Consider the following 24879-nt stretch of genomic DNA (forward strand, 5'->3'; position numbering starts at 1 on the left):
TCTTAAATTTTAAGAGATATGGACATCCAAGTATATGAAGCTTAAAGATCTCTGAATGTACTTAACTCAAAAGTCTCCTGTTTGAGGCACATTATAGTTAAACTGTCAAAAGTTTGAGAGAGAATTCTAAACAATAGAAAGAGAAAAGTGTCAAGTCACATGTAAGGGAATTACAGCAGATTTCTCTGCAGAAAACATATAGGCCAGAAGAAAGTTGAATGATACATTCAAAGTACTGAAAGAAAGATAAAAAAACTCCTGGCCAAGAATACTATATTCACCAAAGCTGTCCTTCAGAATGAAAGCAGATACAGAGTCTTCCCCAGACAAACAAAAACTGATGGAATTTGTCACCACTAGACTGACTGTGAGAAATGCTTAAGAGAGCTACATCTGGAAGTAAAAGGATGCTATCCGTCACCATGAAAACACATTACAATATAAAATTTACTGAAAGAGAAGATACATAAATGAGAAACAGAAAGGAAGAGGTTACTGCTGCATAAAGCTACCAAATCTCAAAGATCAGAGAGGAAAAAAATGAAAAAAGGATTTACAAAGTAAAAAACAATGACGAAAATTAATAGGTGTAAGTTCTCACCTATTAATAACAATCTTGCATATAAACAGTCCCAATTAAAAGATACGGACTCACTGAATGGGTGAAAAAAATAATAACAAGACCCAACCATATCCTGCCTACAAGAAACTGACCTCACCTATAAAGACACATTAGACTGAAAGTGAAGAGATGAGAAAAAAATATTTTATGCAAAAAGAAACCAAAACTCTGCAGTAGTTACTATACTTATATCAGACAAACTAGAACTTTAAGTCAAAAAACATGAAAAGAGACAAGGTCACTACATAATTATAAAAGGATCAATTCAGCGAGAGGATATAAATTATGCGCACACACACACACTTCAATACTTGTGCATCAGATATATAAAGCAAATATCACTAGCACTAATGGAAGAGATAGACTTCGTTACAATAATAGTTGGGGATTTCAACACCAAACTTGCCTGCAGCATTAGATAGATAACCTAGACAGAAAACTAGCAAAGAAATACTGGACTTAACTACTCTACAAACCACATGGACCTAGCAAACATTACAGAACCTTTCATCTGACAACTGCAGAATACACCTCATCAGCACATGGAATTTTCTTCAGGTTACACCACATGTTAGGCAACAAAACATATTTCAATAAATATAAAAAAGTCAAAATCATTTCAAGTATCTTATCAGAACACAATGGCATAAAAATAGAAATCAATAACAAGAGAAATATTGGAACCTGGAAAAATATATGAAAATTATGTAATACGCTTTAGAATGATCATTGAGTTAGTGAAGAAATGAAGAAGGAAATAAAAAAAAATTGAAACAAATGAAAATGGAAAGGCAACATACCAAAACCTATGGGATTCGGCAAAAGCAGTTCTAAGAGGGAAGTTTATAGTCATAAATACCTACATCAAAAAGTAGAAAGATTCCAAATAACCTAATGATGCACCTCAAGAAACTAAGAAAAGCAAGAACAAACCATATACAAAATTAGTAGAAGGAAAGAAATAATAAATATCAGAACAGAACTAAATGAAATGGAGACAAAAATAGAAAACAAAATGAAAAGTTGGTTTTCAGAAAAGATAAAATAGATAAACCTTTAGTTAGACCAAGAGAAAAACAGAAAAGACCCAAATAAATTTATAACAAAAAGAGACATTACAACTGATACCACAGACATAGAAAGAATCATGAGAGACTATTAGAAACAACTAAATATCAACAGATTCCTGGACACATATAATCTCCCAAGGTTGAACCAGGAAGAAGTAGAAAACCTGAACAGACCAATAATTAGTAATGAGATTGAATCAGTAATAAAAAACCTTCCAACAAAGAAAAGCCCAGGATCAGATGGCTTTGCTGCTGAATTCTACCAAATTTATAAATTAGAACTGAGACCGATTCTTCTAAAATTATTCCAAAAATTTGAAAAGGAGGGAATTCTTCCTAACTCATTGTAATAGGCAAGCATAACCCTGATACCAAAACCAGACAAGGATGTGACAAATAAGAAAACTACAGGCATCATCATCATGAATGTAAGTGTAAAAATCCCCAACAAAATATTAATATAGTAAATTCAGAAGTACAGTAAAAAGTTACAAAGCCTATATTTCAGGGATCATTTCTATAGTTCATTACTAGAGAAGTTTCTCTGAACGAGTAGAGCACTGGAAACCATAAGGAGGAAACATAGCGTTCTCTTCTGAGCGTGAAGCTGACTCTTGGTATTGCTTTGCTGCAATTTCCATGTATCATTGATGGTTTTTCTTGTCTTCCTTTGGGAGAGTAAGATGGAGGGGTTGCAGTCTGAGTGCTTCTTCCCATTTTATTGTTGTGTACTAAGAACGATGTTTTTGTTGTGCAAGGGGGTGGTAGCTCATTTAGCAGGCAAATTGTTTTGAGAACATGTCAAGTGAGAGGTTTTTTTCTTTGTTCTTTGCTTGCTGGAGGGATCTTTGGGGAGTGGGCTGCCTCGTCTGTCACATGGCTCTCAAATATGGTTTTTCTAATTCCAGTATTCCTTGTTTTTTCTGGACTTCTGCAGGTTTTTTTCTATGTAGTGTTTTCAGAAAGTTCGTTATTGCTTAGTCAATTGTGTTAAGTTCTCTTCAAGGTTTTGTAGAAGGATTTGCTAGTGAAGGGACTAAAGTTTTTTTTCTTGGTAGGTAAAGCATGTTTGAAATTATCCATTTACTCTTTTTTTCCTTTTTTCTTTCTTTCTTAAAAAAAAAAAAAGATACACCATGATCAAGTGAGATTTATCCCAGGGATACAGGGATGGTTCAACATACACAAGTCAATGAATGTAATTCGCCACATCAGTAGTATAAAGGACAAAAGTCATATGGTCATGTCCATCCATAGGTGCAGAAAAAGCTTTTGATAAAATTTAATATCCCCTCATGGTAAAGTCTCTCAAAAAACTGAGACATACCTCAAAACGATAAAGGCAATATATGACATATAGCTAACATCATACAGAAGAGGGAATAATGTGAAACTTTTCCTCTAAAATCTGGAACAAGACAAGGATACCCACATTCATCACTTTTATTCAACATAGTAATGGAAGTCATGGCCAGAGAAATCAAGCTAGAGAAAAAAATAAAACTTTCCAAAATTGGAAAGGAAGAAGTCAAATTGTCCTTGTTTGCAGATGACATGATCTTATATTTAGAAATACCTAAAGACCTATAAAAAGCTATTGGATCTTGTAATCAATTTCAGTAATGATGCAGGGTACAATATCAACATAACAAAAGTCAGTAGCATTTGTATACATAAACAGCAAATAATGTGAAAATGAAATCAGGAAACCTATTGCATTTACAGTAGTTATCAAAAAATAAAATTCCTAGGAATAAATTTAAATCAGTGAAAGTTTTCTACAGTGAAACCTCCAAAACACGAATGAAAGGATTTGAAAACACCAAAAAATAAAAAGATACTACATGTGTATGGATAGAAGAATTATTAAATAACATTCTTAAAATGTCTGTACTACCTGAAACAATCCAGAGATTCATTGCAGTCCCTAACAAAATACAAATGACTTTGTTCACAGAAATAGAAAAACAATCTTGATAGTCATATGGAACCACAGGAAACCCTGAAAAGACAAAGCAATTTTACCAAAAAGAACAAGGCTAAAGGGATCATACTACCTGATTTGAAAATATACTACAAAGCTATAGTAAGCAAAACAGCGTGGTGCTCCATAAAAATAGACACACAGACCAGTGGAACAGAAGAGAACCCAGTAGTAACTCTGTGTATTTATAGTCAACTCATTTTTGGTAAAGGCTTCAAGAGCATACAAGTGCTAAGAAAACTGGATCTCTGCATGCAGAATAATGAAACTAGACCCTCATCACCAAGTGTAAAACTCAAATCAAAATGGTGTAAAAACTTAGATCTAAGACTGAAACTATGAAACTACTAAAAGAAAATGCAGGATAATTGCTTTGGTACATCATTGGTCTGGGCAAATATTTTTTGGGCAAAATCTCAAAAGCACAGGGAACCAATGCAAAAATAGACTATTTGGGTTTTAAAAAAAGCTGCACAGCAAATGAGTCAATCAAGAAAGTAAAGAGACAACCTATGGAATGGGAGAAATTATTTGCAATCCATTGGATAAGGAGGGATTAATAGCTAGAATATTTAGGGAACTCAAACAACTCAACAACAATTACAAAAATCTGATTTAAAAAATGGGCCACTGACCTTATGGACGTTTCTCAAAAGCAGACATACAAATGGACAACAGGCAGATGAAAAAATGCTCAACATCACTAATCATTAGAGAAGTGCACATCAAAACCACAATGAGATATCTTGTCATCACAGTTAATGTGGCTATTACCCAATGAAAAATGTAACAGATACTGGCAAGGATGCAGAGAAAGGAGAACTCTCATGCCAGTGTTGGTGGGAATGTAAATTAGTACAGCCATTAGGAAAAGCAATATAGAGGGTCCTCAAAAATTAAAAATAGAACTATTGTATAATCCAGCAACCCCACTGCTGGGTATTTGGGTATGTTTGAAAAGAAAGAAAATAAGTATATTGAAGAGAGATCTGCACTCTCATATTTATTGAGTTTTGTTTACAATAGTGAAGATACAGAGTTAACCCAATGTCCATCAGTGGTTGAATGGATAAATAAAATATAGTATATATACACAAAAGATATTATTCTGCCATTAAAAAATGGAGTTTTGTCATTTGAAGCAACATGGATGAGCCTGGAGGACATTATGTTAAATGAGGCAGGCACAGAATTACAAATGTTACAGGTTCTACTCATGTTGGAGCTAAAAAAGTTGATCCCTTGGAGGTAGAGAGTAGAATGGTGGTAAGGGTAAGGAGTTGGAGGGATGAAGAGAGGTTGGTTGGTTAATTGGTACAAAAATACTGTTAACTTGAAGGAATAAGTTCTCATCTTTAATAGCAAAGTAGGATAACTATAGTTATCAATCATTTATTGTATATTTCAAAATAGCTGCAAGAGAAGATTTAGAATGTTCTCGGCACAAAGAAATGGGAAGTGTTTGAGGCAGTGGAAGTCCCAATTACCCTGATTTGATGATTATGCATGGTATAGATGTATCAAAATATAACACGTACTCCACAAATATGTGAAATTTTTATATCAATTTTGTAAAAATTAAAACATGACACTATTAAAAGTGCTGCCTTTATTCCTCATGAAGATGTTTATGGACTAATAGAAAAATATCATTAAATATTTTAAATATAGAAAGAATATTCATATAGTGAAAAAATTACAAGTATGGCAGCCTCCCCAAGTACTTTTCTACAACTTTTTAAAAATGTTTTTTGAGACAATCTCGCTGTCTCACCCAGGCCGAAGTGCAGTGGCACAATCTCAGCTCACTGTAACCTCCACCTCCTGGGTTTAGGTGATTCTCATGCCTCTCTCAGCCTCCTGTGTAGCTGGGATTACAGCCATGTGCCACCACACCTGGCTAATTTTTGTATTTTTAATAGAGACAGGATTTTACCATGTTGATCAGGCTGGTCTCAAACTCCTGGTCTCAAGTGATTTGTCTACCTTGGCCCTCCCAAACTGTTGAGATTACAGGTGTGAGCCACTGTGCCTGGCTGTACACCATTATTTATCGTGTATTTATATGATTATTGTATACTTCATGAATTTTTATGATTTGTATTCATTCATTTTCCAACCTGCTTATCCTGCTTAGTGTCACAGGTAGTCAGAGCCTATATTGGCAGCTCAGAAGACAGGTGAGAACCAGTCCTGGACAGGATGCCCTTCCATTGCAGAGTGCACTCACATAGCCCCACACTCACTCATGCTGAGACACTTGGGAGAAGCCCATTAACCTGTCACGCACATCTTTGGGATGTGTTAGGAAACCAAGGTACCTGGAGAAAACCCTCACAGACATGGTGAGAATGTGCACACTTCACACAGATGGTGGTGCTGGCTGGGAATTTATGTATTTTTCTCATCGGTGTTATAACCAGATTACATGTTATAACCATTACTTACCATAGGAGTCAAGTCAGTGATACAGATGATAGTTGCAATATAGGCTAGGTGACTGAGGCCTTTGAGAAAGCAAGCCTTGAGCTGGGCTTTCCAGAAAGAAGGTAAAATCCCTCTCTGAGCAGAGGCACGTGGGATGGGATGCTAGGCACAGAAGACAGTACTAATGACAGTTTGCAGGAGGGACTTTCAATTGTTCAGTAGATAGTGATAAGGTATTAGGTTGGTGCAAAAGTAATTGCTGCTTTTGACAATGGCAAAAAAAACACAATTACTTTTGCACCAACCTAATATAATGTTGATTCTAATCGAACATTTATTTTGAAAAAAAGTAGTAACAGAGAAGGTTCCAAGATAGATGGATATTCAACTGTGGGAAAATTATTGTATTAGGGTTCTCCACAGAAACAGAACCAATAGGATATGTGTATGTACACATACAAAGAGACTTATTATAAGGAATTGGCCCACATGATTATATGGAGGCTGACAAGTCCCAAGACCTGTGGTTGGCAGAGTGGAGACCAGAAGAGCCTGTGCTGATGTGGTTCCAGTTGTGAAGGCAGCAAGCTCTAGACCCAGGAAGAGCTGATACTTCAATTCGTGTGTGAAGGCCGGGAAAACAAAAAGAAAAACAAAAAAAAAAACTATGTCTGAGCTCAGAAGTGGTCAGGCAAGGGAATTACCGTCTTTTTGTTGTATTCAGCCTTCAACTGATTGGATGAGGCCCACCTGCATTAGGAGGGCAGTCTGCTTTGCTCAGTACCGAGATGCAGGTGTTAAACGCACCCAGAAACACTCTCACAGACACACCTAGAATAATCCTTCACCAGATGTCTAGACTGCCTCTCACCTTTTCAGCCTGACACATAAGATCAACGATCACAATCATGAATGCCAAGAATTTACATTTAAATTGTAAATAGTTGAATGTAGTGCTTTATTTAGGCAAAAGTCCACAATTAGGTAAAATGTCAGCAAATCCATTTATTCAGGTGACATGTGTCTGTTATTAATCATATCAATTTGTTCATTACCCTCTTTGGATGTATAATGGTTTTACTATGTGTCAATAAGTGAATATAAAACATAATATGTTTGGATTTCTACAGGTGTATTTGAATAACAGCTTTCTCACTTGGGGGCTCAGCCTCAATTCATATTTACATGCCAAGATAATTGTTGATGTTGTAGAGAGGTGCTTAGTTAAGCAAAGAGATGAGCACCATCTAAAATCAAGCTGGCAATAGGACCCTTAGGAATAAATATTTGTGTTCATAGACATTGGTCTAAAGTGGCATCTTTAAACCTACATTTTTTGTGTTTGATAGAAACATAGAGTTATACGTCATGGCGGCTGCCTCATCCATGTCACGTCATATATCATGAAGTCACAAGAAAAGAGAAAAAAATCAGTTCTGGATGGCAGTGCAGGCTAAATGTTCCATCATAGGAAGTCAAGAAAGTAGTTTTTACAATTGTTAACATTTCTGTGCTTTTCCAAAGACTTGTTCATATCCTTCTCCAGCAGTGGCAGGCACTTGAATAAACTACTCAATTTGGAACATAGCAAATGACTTCCAGTTCCATAAAGAATGATGATGCAGATAAATGGGTGGAACACTGCAGGCACCTAGGAAAGAGAGCACCACTTCCAAAATGTTTAGGGAAAATAGCATTTTAGAACAAACCAGAAATGTCTGATGGGAGGCAGAAGAGTGAGCAACTGCAGCTTTGAAAGAGAGCAGAGTAAAATGCTCCATTCAGCATGTGCCTGAAATCATGGGTCTGGCAGCTGTACCACCTCTTGCTGTCTGTGACAGCACTGGCGAGGTGTCTGGATTCATTGCAAGTCTCTGCTGAGCAGGCAGGGCTGGTGCATTTCTTGCCTATGTCCTCTGTTAGGGGTTAGCAATAGACCTCTCAGAAACTCCAGGATGGAGTGTGGTTAAGCTTGTAAGTGCTAGTGTCTTTGCTGACAGAATTACTGGGATGATTACTGCCACCTCCTCAGTTTTCTGTGTCACAGGCCATTGTCCAGTTATGGTTTTTCTGAGAAGTGAAATTTGGTGTGGTGTGTATCCAGCTCGAAAAGTGGAGCTGCTGAGAGACTGGACTGACAGACAGGTTAAAGGTTTTCTGGTGCCAGACAGCTAGATGAAAGGTTTGTTTTTTTTATTTGCCCCTCCACCAGCCTAAATACACACTGGCTTTTGTGACTTTATAGAGTTATTCTCAGATATGTATTCCAAAACTAGCAATATTTATGAAATGATTCCAAGAATTCGGTAGACTGCATGGCTGCATGGCTCCCAAACCCATGTCCCCTTCTCTGCACTAATCTTTCTTAATAAAAAGCCAGTTGATAGCTTTTCTTTGCTGAGCTCCAGCAGCCAGTTAGCCTGGTGAGATTGAATAATGTCAGGTAGCCATGTCAGGCATTTGGAAAGCCTGCAGGCAGAAGGCAGTAAGAATGGTCTTACTGAACACATAATATTCTACCAGTGTTAAGACATAGATTTATGGCTTCTAGCACAACATTCACTGTTAGCACCTGCTGTGTGTCATAATTGATGTTTTCCTCTGGTTTCCTTGAACAGTTCTGCCTCAGCTAATGCCATTAAGTTTCAGAACTTTTAAAAGAGTTATTGTTAAATGTGGAAAACTGCTCCTGATTATTTTGGCTATTAGATGACCATGTGAAATGAGATCATAGAAAAATTGCAGGTAATCTATCCACTCACATTCATGCTCTATCTAGATTTATGAAGTCCTGCCCCAAGGCAGAAAAATGCCTCTGGAAGGAGTGCCTAATAGACATTTAGGTGTCTGGATGCCAAATAGATGCATATATGCATAGCTTCTCTGTTTTCTTATTTCACTTTCGTTTCTAAAAACCTTGATAATATTTAAAAGCAAATGTTCAGAAGGGAATGAAAGTCCTGCCAGCAGAACAAGACATCTAGATGGTAGAAACTCAAGTCCTTGCCAGGTATGATTCGATGTGAACACATGCTAACTCATTAGTATCCAACCAGCACCCACTGCTGAGTAGGTTAGAAGTAAGCAAGACCTGGAACAAGGCAAAAATCAGAACCATAGGCAGAAAAAACATAATGTCACATCCTTGGATGTCTGGTATGTAAGGTTCAGAACAATGACAAAAAAGATCCATGAGTCTGGGAGAAGCTGGAGACCCTTTTTTCTCTATCTTTATGAGAACCAGCCCTGCATATTCTCCTGTGTCCGTAATTGTCACAGAGTGGTCTCTGGACCGGCAAGCATCAGCACCCTGGAGAATGCAGACTCCCAGGCTCCAACTCAGATGTATTGAATCAGAAACTCTTGAGTGGCAAGACCCAGCAATCTTGTTTTAACAAGTCTTACTGGTGATTCTGATGCATTTTAAAGTTTGAGAACCAATGAAGTATCATCCCCCAACAGAGGTAAAGTGTATTTCACAGAACATCTCTCCATGATCACAATTCTTAGGCTGAGATGAAGGACAAGAAATGCTGATGTATCTCTGCCCACTGATTTGACAACTCAGGAAACCAACAGGTTTTAGAAGTTGTTTTTTTTTTTTTTTAATTTCAAATGTTTCGTTTTGATTAAAAACTGAAATATCAAAGAATTCTCTAAAAATTCTCTATTAGGACAACAAAGAAAATGAAATATACAGAGCAGCCTGGCATTTGCTTTTGTGCTGTTACCCAGAGTATTTCTCATTTTGCCATGGCTGAGAAAGAGAGTTGGTGATATGGTTTGGCTGTGTCCCCACACAAATCTCACCTTGAATTGTAATAGTCCCCACGTGTCAAGGGCAGGGCCAGGTGGAGATAATTGAATCATGGGGGTGGTTTCCCCATACTGTTCTCATGCTAGTAAATAAGTATCATGGTAAATAAGATCTGATGGTTTTATAAATGGTGGCTCCCCTGCACAAGTTCCCTCTTACCTATGGTCATGTAAGACAAGACGTGCCTTTGCTTCTCCTTTGCCTTCTGCCGTGATTGTGAGGCCTCCCCAGCCATGTGTCAGTGCATTAAACCTCTTTATTTTAAAAGTAACCTGGTCTCAGATACGTGTTTATTAGCAGCGTGAGAACAGACTAATACAGTTGGAAAATTTGGGTGTCCTATTTCCAGTATAGAGAATAGAACTGTTCTCCAGTTTAGAAAGAGAGAGGAAGGTGCCTCAGCCCGATCACCTGGTGTCTACACTTGTAGAAGTTGGTCTGAGCACCATATCACATCTGCCAAATGAAGTACAAATCAGCTCCAGCCCTCATGCTATCTTGAAGATTACTAGGCAAAAATAAAGTCATAGCTGTGGCTTAAAACTCTAAACTAAATTCTGGGAGTTAATTACATTATAGACATTAATGCTTTTAAGAGATTGTGTATTTCTTTGCATCTGTGTAATTGCACCATTAGTTCAACAGCTTCATTTAATACACATTTGAGGGCCTATTACGTACAAGCTGGCATTCCTTAATTATATTCTCCTTGTGTTGCCTCTTGGCCTTCTGTCTGTGACCATCCTATTTAAAGAAACTTAGGGAAGAAAGAAGATAAATATTCACTTTCCTTTTCCTGGCTATAGGAGCACAAAGTTCAGTCACTCATTTTGGTGGGAGCAGAGTGCACTCTTCCAGCCCTCAAAAGCAGGTAGTTTAACTTTTCTGATGGCCCAGTGTTGTCTGTGTTGAAATTCCATGTCTCTAAAAAGAAATGGAAATGTTTCCTTTGTGGACTGACCTGTTCAGGAATTTCATAGGGCCTAAGAAAACAGAGGGAGAATCTCAGCTGTGCACTGAATTTCTCGACTTAAAGTCACTGTCTTAGATTGGGAGTGAACTGGAAATTGTTTTGAAAACCAAATTGAAAGCAGCCACTTACTTACAGTAAGGGTTGAGGAGGGTATGTTGGATAAGTCCCTTATGAAAGGAACCCATAGAATCACTGTAATTTTGCAATTTGTGGATCTATCCTTTGTTTTTATGTAAATTGTGTGTGTGCACCATGTGACTGATATCTGCCTTATAGGGAATTGGATAGAATAATTACTCAAGCAATTCAAATGGATAACATTTGGCATGAGTTCTCATATTTTGACTGGCTGTTTGCCTGCCTATCTAGTGAACTTTAAAAAAAAAAAAAAGAAAGAAAATGTTCTAACAGGCTTGGAACTGAGTTTGCAAAGACAGGATGGGCTCAAGTTAGTATTGCTTGCAGCTCCCAGTAATTCAGTTCAGAAGATGACTGACCTCTGGCATGAGGGATGAAAGACATAATGAGGGAGAGCCAATGGCATCAGAAAAGGGAGAAATGCTTCGACAGCTGTTAGGCTTGTGCAAAACTAATTGGTAATGACAAAAACTGCAATTACTTTTGCACCGACCTAGTAATTGCCATAGACTGCATGAAACCAGAAGGAGCCAGGAAGAGAGCTTATGGGGAACTATGTGGCTTATGCCACAAGTTGGAATAAACACAGAATCAGATCAAGGCAATCACCTCCACCCTACTTTTACAGAAAATTTGAATTTTTTTTAAATTTACTTAAGGATTGGATTTATTGCTAACTCATTTCCCTCAATGCTTCCCTCTCACCCATGCATTTCAGTGAAGAGTATGTTTTCAGTGCATATAAGAGATGACAAAATTTGGATTTCTGTAGACTCCAGCTGTCTGGTTATGTAAATGATGAGCATACACTATATTGTGTTTTCCAAAAGCATGTTTGCAGCTTATATAGCTAAGTGTTAAATTTATTTCAGAACTTAAAGAATGGTCCTTTGGGCAGGGCTGGTGAATGGTTGCATGGGAAAATATACTTAAAGGAAGGGCAACGAAACTGTTGAAAACATCTGTCTTGGCCAAGCACGGTGGCTCACGCCTGTAATCCCAGCACTTTGGGAGGCCAAAGCAGGTGGATCACGAGGTTAGGAGATTGAGACCATCCTGGCCAACATGGTGAAACCCTGTCTCTACTAAAAATACAAAAATTAGCTGGGCGTGGTTGAGTGTGCCTGTAATCCCAGCTACTTAGGAGGCTGAGGCAGGAGAATAGCTTGAATCAGGGAACTGGAGGTTGCAGTGAGCCGAGATCCTGCCACTGCACTCTAGCCTGGTAACAGAGCAAGACTCTGTCTCAAAAAACAAACAAAAAAAAGAAAACATCTGTCTCAATTAAGGAATGCTCTTTGATATTCAAGTCAACTGTGTTAGAAACCAAAAAATTTGTATGTCCTCTCAAGTAGAGCCACCTGATTTTTATACCTGTATAATAGAAATATCTTCACATATTACTTCTTATTGTCTTTATCCTATTAAGAAACAAACAGACTCTCTTCAAAGTCACATCTCTGGGAAGTTTTTATTTTCTAGTCCTAGCTTTCTAATGCAGAAATATTGCTTCATTTTGATATATAGCTTTATCTTTTTCAAACTACTTTCACGTAAGTAATCCCGTCTAATTCCCAGATCAGTGGTTGACGTTGACATATGCCCATTTTACAGACGGGTAAACTGTGGTTCAGAAAATTGAAGACTCCTTAAATTGTACAGTGGGTGAATAGCAGGGCCCAGATTCATATCCAAGACTCTTGGTCCCACATCCAGCAGTATTTTTCTTTGTGCAGTGGTGCCTTTTTTTAAAATCACCTCAGGGGTGACCTCCCCTGTCCCAAGAGCCTAATGTTCCTCAGGGCTGCTCACTCTCTCCCCCTCCTCTGATTACAGTTCTGAAAAGTCATTTTATTACTATTATTACACAACTGACACTCATTTTATACTTAAGTATTGCCTTGATCTGTCTTTAGTATTTTAAGTCTTTTAATTTCTAATTGTGGAATAAGTAGTCTTTTTTCCTTATTAAAAGTAATTTTAGGAACTATATTAGAGATGAGGACAGCCTTCAGAAAATCTTGATCCATGGAGCTCCATGTGTTAAGCAGGAACCTAATTTATTTGGCTTTAGGGTAACTTAGAGGAGCAGGAGGTTAAAGGAGGATTCATGGGTTGCCTGGGCTGCTGGAGCCCTTGTGAGGGTTTGTTGTAGCAAATGAACTTGAGACCTTTCAACTCGCTGCTGTTAAGCCTGCTGCCTGCCAGCTCAGGTTGATTTGTGTTTTGGTTAATAATTAAGATAAATCTATTTTTGCATAGCTAATAGCTACTGCTCTGTGATTACTAGCTCATATCTTCTGTCCCAAGTAAACATTTATAAATACTTTGAAGACATCTCAGTGAAATTTAAATTTCCTTATAAAACTTCCTTTTAAGAATAATGGGCATGTATGCTATGCAGGAAAAACTCATAACCATGATCAGTGTTTCTGTGAGTGAGATCCACATGAGTTACAGTGGTCCTATTTGCATAATAAATGTTTAGCAGGAAGCATTTGCATATTACATTATGAGACTTCCTTTCTGGCTTTCCTGTATAATTTATCACAAACCTTCTTAGAAAATACTTGCACCAAAAACATCCTTGCACAAAACAGCACAGGTAAAGAAGGCTTCCTCCCCCTGCTTCTCTCTTTCATCTTTCAGTTTTTCCTAGGAGTGGAATTGGCATATTTCTGGCCCTGTTTCCAGGAAACCATAGGTAGAAGTGGGAGGATCTTGTATTCCCAAAACCATGGAAACCCTAGACAGATTCAAGATTTTAGAACTGCTATGGTGTCCTGGGTCCCTGATAATGAAGCACCAGGTCTTCTGAGTCACACCAAATAGCACCGTGGTTCTTTATCTTCCCTACTGTCATCCAGAACAGTCGTGCGATTCCCTACTGTCATCCAGAACAGTTATGTGGGTTCACAAAAGATGCACAGGCAAAGTGGCTCCTTTTGGATCTAAGTGTGGATTTAAATGTGGATATTCTCTGAAAAGTCATCTGACTCCATTTGAGATTCTCCAAAGTCTTATTTTAGGAAATTAACCTCATTAGATAACAAATAAATATTATTTTGTTCTCAAAATTCCTAAGAGTTTAATTTCTATTTCACTTCTCTGTAGGATACTTGTCAACTCTGTCCCAAAGGAAAAACTAGATTTCAGCTCCTCCCTCTAAGTGTTAAACAGCATCACTCCCCCCAGATGATTATGCCTTGCACAGTTTATCTAAACCAACCTCTCACTTGCTGATTCTGAGTCTCAGGGGTAGGGCCTAGGAATCTGCAGTTTCACAAGTGCCAGTGGTTTTTATGATCAGACGAGTTGGGTAATGGACCTGTTTCATGGACAAATATTTGTTACATAAATACTACCTTCAGTTGTCTCCACTAATATATGCTCCTCAAAGCACTTGCTACCTGCATTCTATCTCTAATATTGGAACATTATCATTATTATTATTATTATCTTCCTTTTTGCAGGCCTGTAAGAGAATCACATGCATCAGATCGTGTCCTTTCCAAAAATGTGGGAAACAATCCAGAGAAGCCTTACTTATTTACTAACGCCCTTTACAAATTACAATGCGAGTTATTTTTATGATTAAGGAACATTCTGGAATCAGTCACAATAAATAGTTGATCTCTTTTTCAAATGAAATAAAAGCACGGCAAAGTCAAGTGACTTTCCTAACAGTGCCCAGCAAGCCATCAGTTGTTAACAGATCTAAAAGGTGATGTCTGACCACTGTTCATCCCGATTTAACAAGCAGAAAGATACTGGAATTGATCAAGTGTCTGAGACACCGTGGTTGAGATCCGCTGTTGAAAAGCATGGAGATAGCTAACAGGATGAGTCAGTGGTAGGGGCCTCCAGGTTAGAGAGTCAGTACTGAATCCGCTCTTGACCACTGAGGGTTTAATTCCAAACATGGGAATGATAACATTGGATAGAAAACTGTATGTTAAATTATTTAATACATTGCAATTGTTTCTGGAGGTAGAGATTCTTATCTAATAGTTAAAAGATGTTATGAGAGGAATCGATTTTTTTTATTCATTTGAATTCCCGTTAGTAACTGCCTTCCTGCCTGGGCTGGAAGGTGTCTTCCAGCTTGTGTTGCCGTCTTTATTTTTAAAGTGACAGCACATCTTTGCCTACTTTTTAGGGTCCATTGAAGTCCTGAGAAATATTTCTGTGGAAATTATTCCTAAAATCCCTATGAAGTATTTGCAGTTTGGCTGCTGTGTGAAGAATGGAAAATCGACTGAAGTGGCATTGTGTTGGAGTTAGTGCCTGTGTAATCACATGCTAATGTAGCTGCCCTGCTACCAGCCCCATATCACAGCTTCCTCCTACCACTTACCCTAAAATTGCAGAGGATCAGCTGTGTACAGTAGGAGGTCAGCAGTTCAGTTCTGCACAATGCAGAATAAATCACTGAGAAATCAATAAACAGCAGCTGACAAGACTAACTATGGGTAAATTAAAGGCTGACAAAGAAGGTCGGGGAAAAGTTTGATCTTTCAGCTTAAAAATCTTAACAGAAAAATCCACTTTTTTGTTTTATATTTTAAAATAAAAGGTCTTATTGTTTTTATGAATAGATAATTAAAGAATGAAAGGAAAAAAGTGTCCCCCATCCTAGCTCTTGAATGCCTTGGTTCAAAACTTAAATAACTAATGATGTTATTTATTTGTACTTTGGGTGATGTATGTTTTAATAATGTGGTTGGTTGACAGAGAAAAAATAATGAATTGTTCTCTTTGACTTCCTGTAGCTTTGAATGTGAATGTTTTTTTCCTTTTCTCTAAACTTTTTGGAGACTTGCTCGAAGAAATGTGTTTTTGCTGGAAGCCCTGACTCCTTCATGCTTAACTCCATGGAAACATGCATGTGCTTAGGGATCCATACTGACCTCACTCCCTCCAAACACCATAATTGTAGTGCAGATATTATTTAGCAGGCATAGGAATATGAGAAGATACAAGAGCTGAGTCTTGACCACTCAGCGTTCCGAGTCTAGAAAGACAAACCCTGAGTAAACATTAAGTACTTAATAACACTGTAAGGAGGCTCGAAATCTGGTGGCTGAAGGTCCTGCCTTGCAGCCAGTTTTATGCTCAAACCCGCAGAGGAGATGCTTTAGTTATCAGGTCACAGGAGAAGGCATCACAGAGGGTTGGAAACTTAGGCTGAGTTTTGAAGGGCAGGCAGTTCTTAAGTAAGCGGGGAGGAGAGAGCAAGGACATTGCAAACAAAGGAGCTTCTCCAATACAGCTTGATCTTGTGTGCCGGGTGAGAATTAACAGTGCTGTCTGTAGGGTGTGGAGTATGATGCCTGGTTTGTGAGGTGCTCAGTTGATATTAGCTGTCATTCTGATGTGGCTAAAAGATGAGGCTTCAGGAGACAATGAATAAGGCAATTACAACTTCTTAGCTTCCATAACTTTTTTTTTTTTTTAATGCTGGAAGCCTGAAAGAGCCAATTACCTACTTAAGTTAGAGTCCTGGTTTTGCCAGCAACTAGCTAAGAGACTAAATAAGTCACTTTTTGCTTTACGCCTTACTTTTCTTTTATGTAAAGTGTGTTGGTTGGACTAAATGATATCTAGTGTACCTTTCATTTGGAAATACAGTAAATTTACTTTGCTATAATGAATGAGAGAAACAAGAACTGGAAACAGTAAACTATTTCCCCTTTTTTTCCTGAGTTGTTTTTTTTTAATATGAACTGTAATACTTACTTGAATGTAAACTTACTTTACATTGCTACTAATAGTAAGACACAAAATTATTTGGGAATTAAAATTTAAGAACAGATGTATAGGTTAGAATCAGATAGGTATTTCTTATATATAACTATCTGTTCCATCTTGAAGTAAATGAACTAGAAATCTTAGAATATCTGTTTTTAGAAGTGTTTTATAGTATTTGTGATTTCTGTAATGGGATGTTATACAGAGACACAAGTACATCCTAGGCCAGGTGACTTTTTAGGATGCCTTTGTGATTTATAGCTCCTTGTTGTCTTCCTATTTCCTAATAACATTATCAAATTAATTTTTTAAAAATCTCTTTGATGAAGGCATATCCCTTCTCAAAAGCCTTTGGTGACTCTTTGTCTCCCAGGAAGAGTACATAAGTATTCATCTTTTTTTGCCAAGTTCCCCTTCTTTTCAGCGTTATCTCATGCTATTTCTGTTCCCATCAGTATGATTGACTACCAGACCTCAGAAATATCCTGTTCCCACAACTGTTGGAGTTTTGTTGTTATGGTCTCACAGCCTGCCCAAACCTTGTCCATTCTGAAAGACCCAGTTCAAGAAAGACAATTCACCATGTTGAAAACAGTAAGAATTGAGAAGCAAATATTAAAATGTTCATATTGTGACTGCCCAGGCTGGGTGGCAGCACAGGAGTGGGGGCAGGTGGATAAGGAGGGTGGAAGAACCCACTGACTTGGTACCATGGGAGAGAGAGACAGCCTTGCACATGGGAGGCTGAGGTCAGGGAGGGTAAGATCTGAATGTAAGGAGGTGGCATACTTTGAGTCTGAAGGTGTCTTTGAAAACCAAAGGTCAAAAGAAGAAGCAGGGAAGGGATGTAGGATTCTTTCAGCCAGATTCACCTGTAATGTGGCTTGTAGAGATACAAAGATTATAGACTGTAGGAGATAAAAGACAGGAGAAGGATGTGAGCTTGAGGATAGGTTCATTGGGAATATGTTTGGATGTCATGAAGATAATTTGGCAACAGGATCTCCTTGAATGTGGTGTAAAAACAAAAATAAAGCAAAACATGTAAGAAACATTGATGACCCCAACCCAAGACCCTTTCCTGTAATTCAGGATATTTAGGATGAGGAAGGTATTTTGATTTAAGAAAATCTAGATTGGAATAAAGGCAGCGTCTGCTCCCAACAGAACAGGATTTCCCAAAAGAGGGACTGTTAGGACCTGAAGAGCAGTAAAGGATTTGATTTGGGTTGAAATTATACAAGGACAAATAGAAGAGAGTAGATAAGATATGCTCACGTTGGAGGGTAGATAGGAGACAGATGTTGGCAATGGAAAACCGCAGCTGAAATATCAATGTCCCAAAACTCTGAAACAGGACCTGATTGCTGGGAGGGTACAGGCAAGCAGGGACTCTCTTCTGGTGAGGAAGGACTGATAGGCACACTTTCTGATGATCATTTTTCACAGCCATCCATCTCTAGCCCTCTATGCCAGTCACAAACTCTTCATGGTTTCACTACGTCCCCCTGTTTCTTTTAACCCATATTTAGGCTTATTTAAATATTTGATCATTTTTAGTTCTGATACTTATTCATTGCTCTAAATCACTCTTTGCCCAAAGCAAACTGTTGTAGCCTGGAGGAGACTTCTGCAGAAATATGAAACATGTTACAATGATTCCCTACTCTGGTCTTTCCAGCCTAGCTTTCCAATAAAAAGGCAGACTTTAGAGTTTCACCCTTTACAGCTATTAAGAAATAACTGCCCAAGAAAATTATCACAGGTGACATGCAGGATGCGTAGTGACAAATTAGCTCAACTAGAATATCAAGAATGAAGCTCAAGGTATCATGTTTATAACATATCTAAAGACAATTTGATGTTAACTGTGCCTTTTAGAAGGAATCATTCCTTCACCTTTAAAAGGAAAAATATGCATTTATTGGTACTTATCTTAAAATTGTTTCTAATAACATGACCAAATTATAGGTATAGAAATAAATATAAGATGAAATGTTTCCTTGCACATTTTTTCCTTCTCATAGTTCATCCCTCCTTTTTGCAGAGAAGAAAACCAAGATTTATTGCCACTGTGGTTTCCCTTTGTGTTTCTGGTCACTCTCTACCAGACCCATCTTTGTGGTCACAGTTGCACAGGTTGGAGAGACATCACTGGGAAGCATTGACCTGTAATACTGGAGCACTGTAGTGATTTCTCACCTCTTTCAAAATAGTAATTAGACCTCTGGTTGTTTATATTTTTAAGATACATAGTTTCCTTTATTGATTCCATACAACTTTGGAAAATAGTACATCTGCTTTTATTTTAAACTTACTTTAGAAATGCCATTATTTTTGTTTCCTGAGACTCTAAAGGATTTTTATTTCTGTGACAGATTGACAGACTGTGAAGATGTTCTCTAGAATTGTAACTTGGCATCTGCCAGGACCTTCCTCTGGCTTTCTCCAACCTTCTAATTACAATCATGCCTCAATTAAGGACAGGTTACCTTGTGAGAAATGTGTTGCTAGGCTATTTTGTCACTGCATGAACACCCGTAGCATGCACATACACACATCTCTGTAGTGGAGCATACTACACACCCCGTTCACATGGTGTTGCCTGTGGTTCCTGGGCTGCCAGATCAATAACATGTGACTGTACTGAATACTGAGGGCATTTGGAACACAATGGCACGTATTTGTGTATCCAAACTTATTTAAATATAGAACAGGTGCAATAAAAATAAGATGTACCATCTCATTTGGGACAATCATCATTTGTGTGGTTCATCATTATACAGCACATATCTGTACATATAATATATAATATAACAGATTATATTATATAATATGTATAATGTTATATGTAATATATTATAAATATATATTATATATTTTATATATTATATATTATGTTAAATATATAATATAATATAATATTGTATTATATATGCAGACATGTGCTGTATAATGATGAATCACACGTGTGATGGTGGTTCATCATTATAGTATATATTATATGTATAACAATTATATATAACATAATATATTTATATATTATATGTTATATGTAATATATAATTATATAACATATAATATATAAAACAATATAAAACAATTATATATAATATATTAATATATAATAATATATAACTATATATAACAATATATAATATACGTAAATATATGTATAATACATATATAATATATATATAATATATAATGTATATATTATATATTGTTATTTTGTGTAAATCCTGTCATTTTGAAATGCTCTTTCTTAGCAAAAGGAATCATGATTCATTGAATTTTTTATTTTTCAAATGAAGTGTATTTTTAACATCCAGAATGTAGATTAGTGGGAAACACACAGAAGAGCTAGACCTCTCAAGGGTGAGTGGCAGTGGCCTCCTGCTGCCTCTTAGGGTGGGGAGGGTGGAGGAGGAAGAGTGTGATAGCAAAAGGCCGTTCGCCAGCCCCAGCCCTGTCCCAGAGGGCTCCTGTCAAGAAGGGAGGGGTAGTGTAGGAGGACTTCAGCTAGGTAAGTCCCCTATCTTGTTATAAACACTGTTCTTAGGGAGTTCATGTTTATAAGGACAGGTTCAGTTTCACCAGCATAAAAAACTTCAAAAAGCAGTGTGACAATAGTATTTAATAATAAAAAATTTCAATTTCTAGCAATCAAAATTGGTTTTAGTTCAGAAAATATTGTGAACCAACCTCTTTTAGTTCAGGAAATACAGTTAATCCTTGAACAATGTGGGGGTTGGGGCACTGCAGTCAAAAATTCATGTCTAACTTGTGGCTCCCCAAAAACTTAACTACTAATGGCCTACTGTTGACCAGAAGCCTTACTGATAGGATAAACAGTAGATGAACACATAGTTTGTATGTTATGTGTTTCACATGCTATATTCTTATGACAAAGTAAGCTAGAGAAGAGAAAATGTTACTGAGAAAAGCTTAAGGCAGAGAAAACATATTTACTATTCATCAAGTGGAAGTGGATCTTCATACTGGTTGTCTTCAGGTTGAGTGGGCTGAAGAGTGAGAAGAGTGGTTGGTCTGGCTGTCTCAGGTGCCAGAGATGAAGGAGAATCCACATGAAGGTGGACCCATAAAGTTTAATCCCATGTTGTTCAAGGATCAGCTGCACAGCCTCCTGGGGTACATACCATCTCCTTTCTTGGCCACTATGAAAGGAGGACTGCCATTAGTTCAAGGATAACAGAGTCAATTTGAAATGATCATGTGCTCATTTTGGGAAGAAAATGTATTTGAGCTTGTAAAAGTTTTTCTATAGCTTCAAAAATATCAACCTGTAGGAGTTATAAAACTCCACTTATAGAGAATATACTTCTTTGCATTAAGAATTTAGACCTTTTAAGAAAAAAGTATGAATACATGTTTTAGGTACAGAGTTCTTTTACATCCATTAGTGAAAATTATATCTAAACATATCATCCTGAAACTCAAGATTTCATCATAAACAATAAATTCAAGTTAAAATGAATAAACGTAAGGTTTTTAGTATCAGTTCCAGTTTTTTCTCTCACTTTTTTTAACAGAGACAGTGTAAAACTAATGAGGTCTTATTTTGGTTTGCTTTATTTAATTAGGTTTTCAGGAAATTAGGTAACTTTTTTCATGACCTTTAGAATATTAAAAATTAATATTAGGTCAATTTTTTGAAAAAAATTACCTATCACAAGGAACTTAGGCAATTAAACTTTAAAAAATAACATGTAAATGTTAACACAATTTAGAAAGCCTTTTTTAAGCCAATGATTTGGGTTTTCATGGTAATTAATTAATCTTTTAACTGAAAATCTTATTTTTCCTATTTTGTTATTTCACAGGTTTTTTTGTTTGTTTTTGAAGAAGTGACATTTTCCTGGCTTAGTGAATTGTTAAAAAGTGCATCCTTTCTGTCTACATTTTTCCCTTTCTTGAATAAAGCAAACATTTGTATACTCACACACTGAAGGAAAAAAGTACAAGTGTTTTAAGATAATTAGTACGGTTAGGATAATTGCCTTTTACGGATACATAATGCTTCAGTTGTTTACTGCTAAATGAAATGTAAAAGCATGTATTAGACAAAGGAATAATGTACAAAATAGATCTAAATACAAAGGATATTATGTTCTGTCTGAAAATTTGTAGATAGATCTAAATTAACAAGAATAAGTTAAGAAGAATATATATATACATTCATTCATACCTTTGTGTGTATCTCACATATGTGAACACACACACCAAATACAGTGAAATGTCCATACTTAGTGCCAAAAATATGGGTTGAAAAACCAGTGTGGTTATCCTTTGTAACAGCTCATTCTTTAAGTTGCATTTCAATAATCCATTGCTGTGAATCCAGAGGAGTGTGTCAATTACAGAATTTTTTTCATGATCTAGTATTTGCGTGGTGCCTCAGAGAAAAATGGTTGCTCATCTCTGCCCTGACTGATCGTGTTTGGAAGTATTGTTTGGCTGCACCAGTAGAACTTATTCTGATAAGCTCACTGAATTTCAGGAATAGCTTCCTTTTAATGACTCCACACTTGTGCATGTGGCTTACTGAGCCTACCAGTGACTCAGTCATAGCAAGAAAGGGCATCTCATGTCTGTGTGACCAAAAATATCAGGAAACAGATTCTCTCCATCACTGACCCCAGCCAGCCTCTGCCCTAACACAAAAGCTTATGGCAAAATGAAAAATTGCTGCTCATGCTGCAATGGCCTGCTGTTGACCAGAAGCCTTCCTGAAATCATAGTTGATTGACACATATTTTAAAATAAATATCATATTTCTCTAGTTAGATTTTCTATTTCATTTCATTTTGAAGATGACAAAAACTAAATATGCTTCTCAAATCTCTGCCTTTTTCAAATTAAGTAAAGTCTTCTTCTCATTTAAAGCTGTTTATACGCAATTCAAAATATGAAACATAGCTTCAGATCCAACAAAGAGAAATGTCAATAACTCTGAATAACACTTGGGAACTTGAGTCCCTGGAAGGGTGGCCACTCTGATTGACAACCTTGCTTACTTTGATAGGGTTTACTGTACTTAGTATGATAGTTTTAAAATTAATTTAGAGCAGAAGCTTTCCAAGGGATCTGTGAAAACAATGGTTAAATACTTAAGTGCTGAAGAAGGAAAAATTTCTCCTGAACTTTGAAAGTGTATTATTACTAATGAATTTCAGGATAAGTGTAGAATTATCGTTTGTCATTTTTAAAGTCATTTAAAATCACTTTAATTGGAATTATAATGAAAAATGCACTCCCCACCCCCTACACACACACACACACACACACACACACACACACACACACACTCTCCACAACTCTTTAGGCACTTAGAGATAGAAAAAAATTGCATTTACCTGAATTAATCTTGGAGTGAATACTAAAGTTAGTTGGAAAAGCTCCTGAGATGTATGAGACCTTGAAATATCAAGTAACAAAAGATAATGTCAAAAATGTCTTCTAAGAAGTATAGTCTATTAACTAGGATTCTTCTTCCTGTATAAACACTGAAATGAAATTTTGGAATAAATCTGAGGTGGTCCTGAAGTGCTGTGTTACTAGAGAAAGATATAATTGGTACAAGGGGTGGATAGGTAGACATGAGGAAACAAGAACCTGAACTCCTGCTGGCTGATCTTGGAAGAAAGTGGATGATCAAGTTTTTGCTCGTGAATATTTGATATAAACATCCTAATTAGCCTTACCTAAAGAAAACTTAAGAGGCCAGGAGTGGTGGCTCACACTTGTAATCCCAGCACTTTGGGAGGCTGAGGCAGGCAGATCGCTTGAGGTGAGGAGTTCCAGACCAGCCTGGCCAACATGGTGAAACCCCATCTCTACTGAAAATATAAAAGTTAGCCAGGTGCGGTGGTACATGCCTGTAATCCCAGCTACTACTTGGGAGACTGAGGCACGAGAGTTGCTTGAACCTGGGAGGCAGAGGTTGCAGTGAGCCAAGATAACATCACTGCACTCCAGCTTTGATGACAGAGCAAGAAAAGAAAAGAAAAATATTTGAGGGTCCTCAATGCTTTGTATAAACACATTCTTTCTGGTACATCCAAAAGGAACTGATTTCTACATTCAGATTGATGTAAGACAAAGCAGAAAGTAAGTGTGTGATCACAGAAGTAAAAGGACAAGAGAGTTGACAGGAGTTATAAAAGACAGACAACAGGTAATTAACATTGCTGTTAATTTCATTTGATCACTAGAAATGCAGCATTTATTTTTAAAAGAACATCTATCTGTTCATACAAATAACCTGGAGATGATCACACTTTCTAAGTAGAGAGCTGAAGTGAAGGCTTGAGGGGATGCCTCTTTTTCTTTTCATTTTCTTTCATCTACACGGCTGACCAATATTCATGCATTGATAGATTTTGGTTACACTTCCATTTTAATATTTATATAATACAGTAAGAGTTATAGGAAAGAGTTTGCATGTTTATTATATAAACTGATACAGATTTTTTCTACATTCATCTATAAATTACATATGAATGGGGTAGCTCTATTTCTTGCTAATTCCTGAGAGTATTTATTTAAGCATGTCTTTAATCGAAAGGGATCAAATATGTTATTATGTGTGCCATGTATTAATTATTTCAAGTGTTTTACACAGTATGTGACATTTTATCCTTGAATACATACACATATAGGTATGACGCTTTATACTCGTATATTGTAAAAATATTAGAGGGTCCTCAGTGTTTTGTATAAACACACTTTTTACTAAAAACAATTTACAAAGTGTATTTCCAGTGGTGCTTTGCGGTGAGGAAAACAAGTTCTCAGGAATGGGTATCATGAGTCCACTTTACAAGTGAGGTAGCTGAGGTAGGCGATATCACAAAGGCCACTGCTGCTTTGACTAGACCCAAGAACTTTATAGCTCAAATCTCTGCACTACATCTGCCAAGCATTCATGGAAAACCTGGGACCTAAATAGGGAGCTATGCTTGGGAAGTACAGAGACAAAACAAGTCTGGCCCCACCTGGCAAGGAGCTTACAGCCTTAAAAAGAATGAGCATAGAAACTCTTAGGTACAAATAGGAACTGCTTGCTAAATAGAG

At 37.0% G+C, this 24879-nt stretch overlaps 1 protein-coding gene and 1 non-coding gene across 9 annotated transcripts in view; both read left to right on the plus strand.

Moving 5' to 3' along the window:
* The window catches only part of PTPRM (protein tyrosine phosphatase receptor type M), an 849557-nt gene that overhangs the window by 430747 nt on the left and 393931 nt on the right, over positions 1–24879 (plus strand). The window lies entirely within an intron of this gene.
* Positions 2186–2400, plus strand: LOC135276184 (small nucleolar RNA U3). The gene has a single exon (XR_010343735.1). It is a non-coding gene; the product is annotated as a small nucleolar RNA U3 (small nucleolar RNA).

Source organism: Aotus nancymaae, unplaced genomic scaffold, assembly GCF_030222135.1.
Source record: "Aotus nancymaae isolate 86718 unplaced genomic scaffold, 86718_ANA_hifiasm-v0.15.2.pri h1tg000020l, whole genome shotgun sequence".
In the NCBI taxonomy this organism is placed as follows: domain Eukaryota; kingdom Metazoa; phylum Chordata; class Mammalia; order Primates; family Aotidae; genus Aotus; species Aotus nancymaae.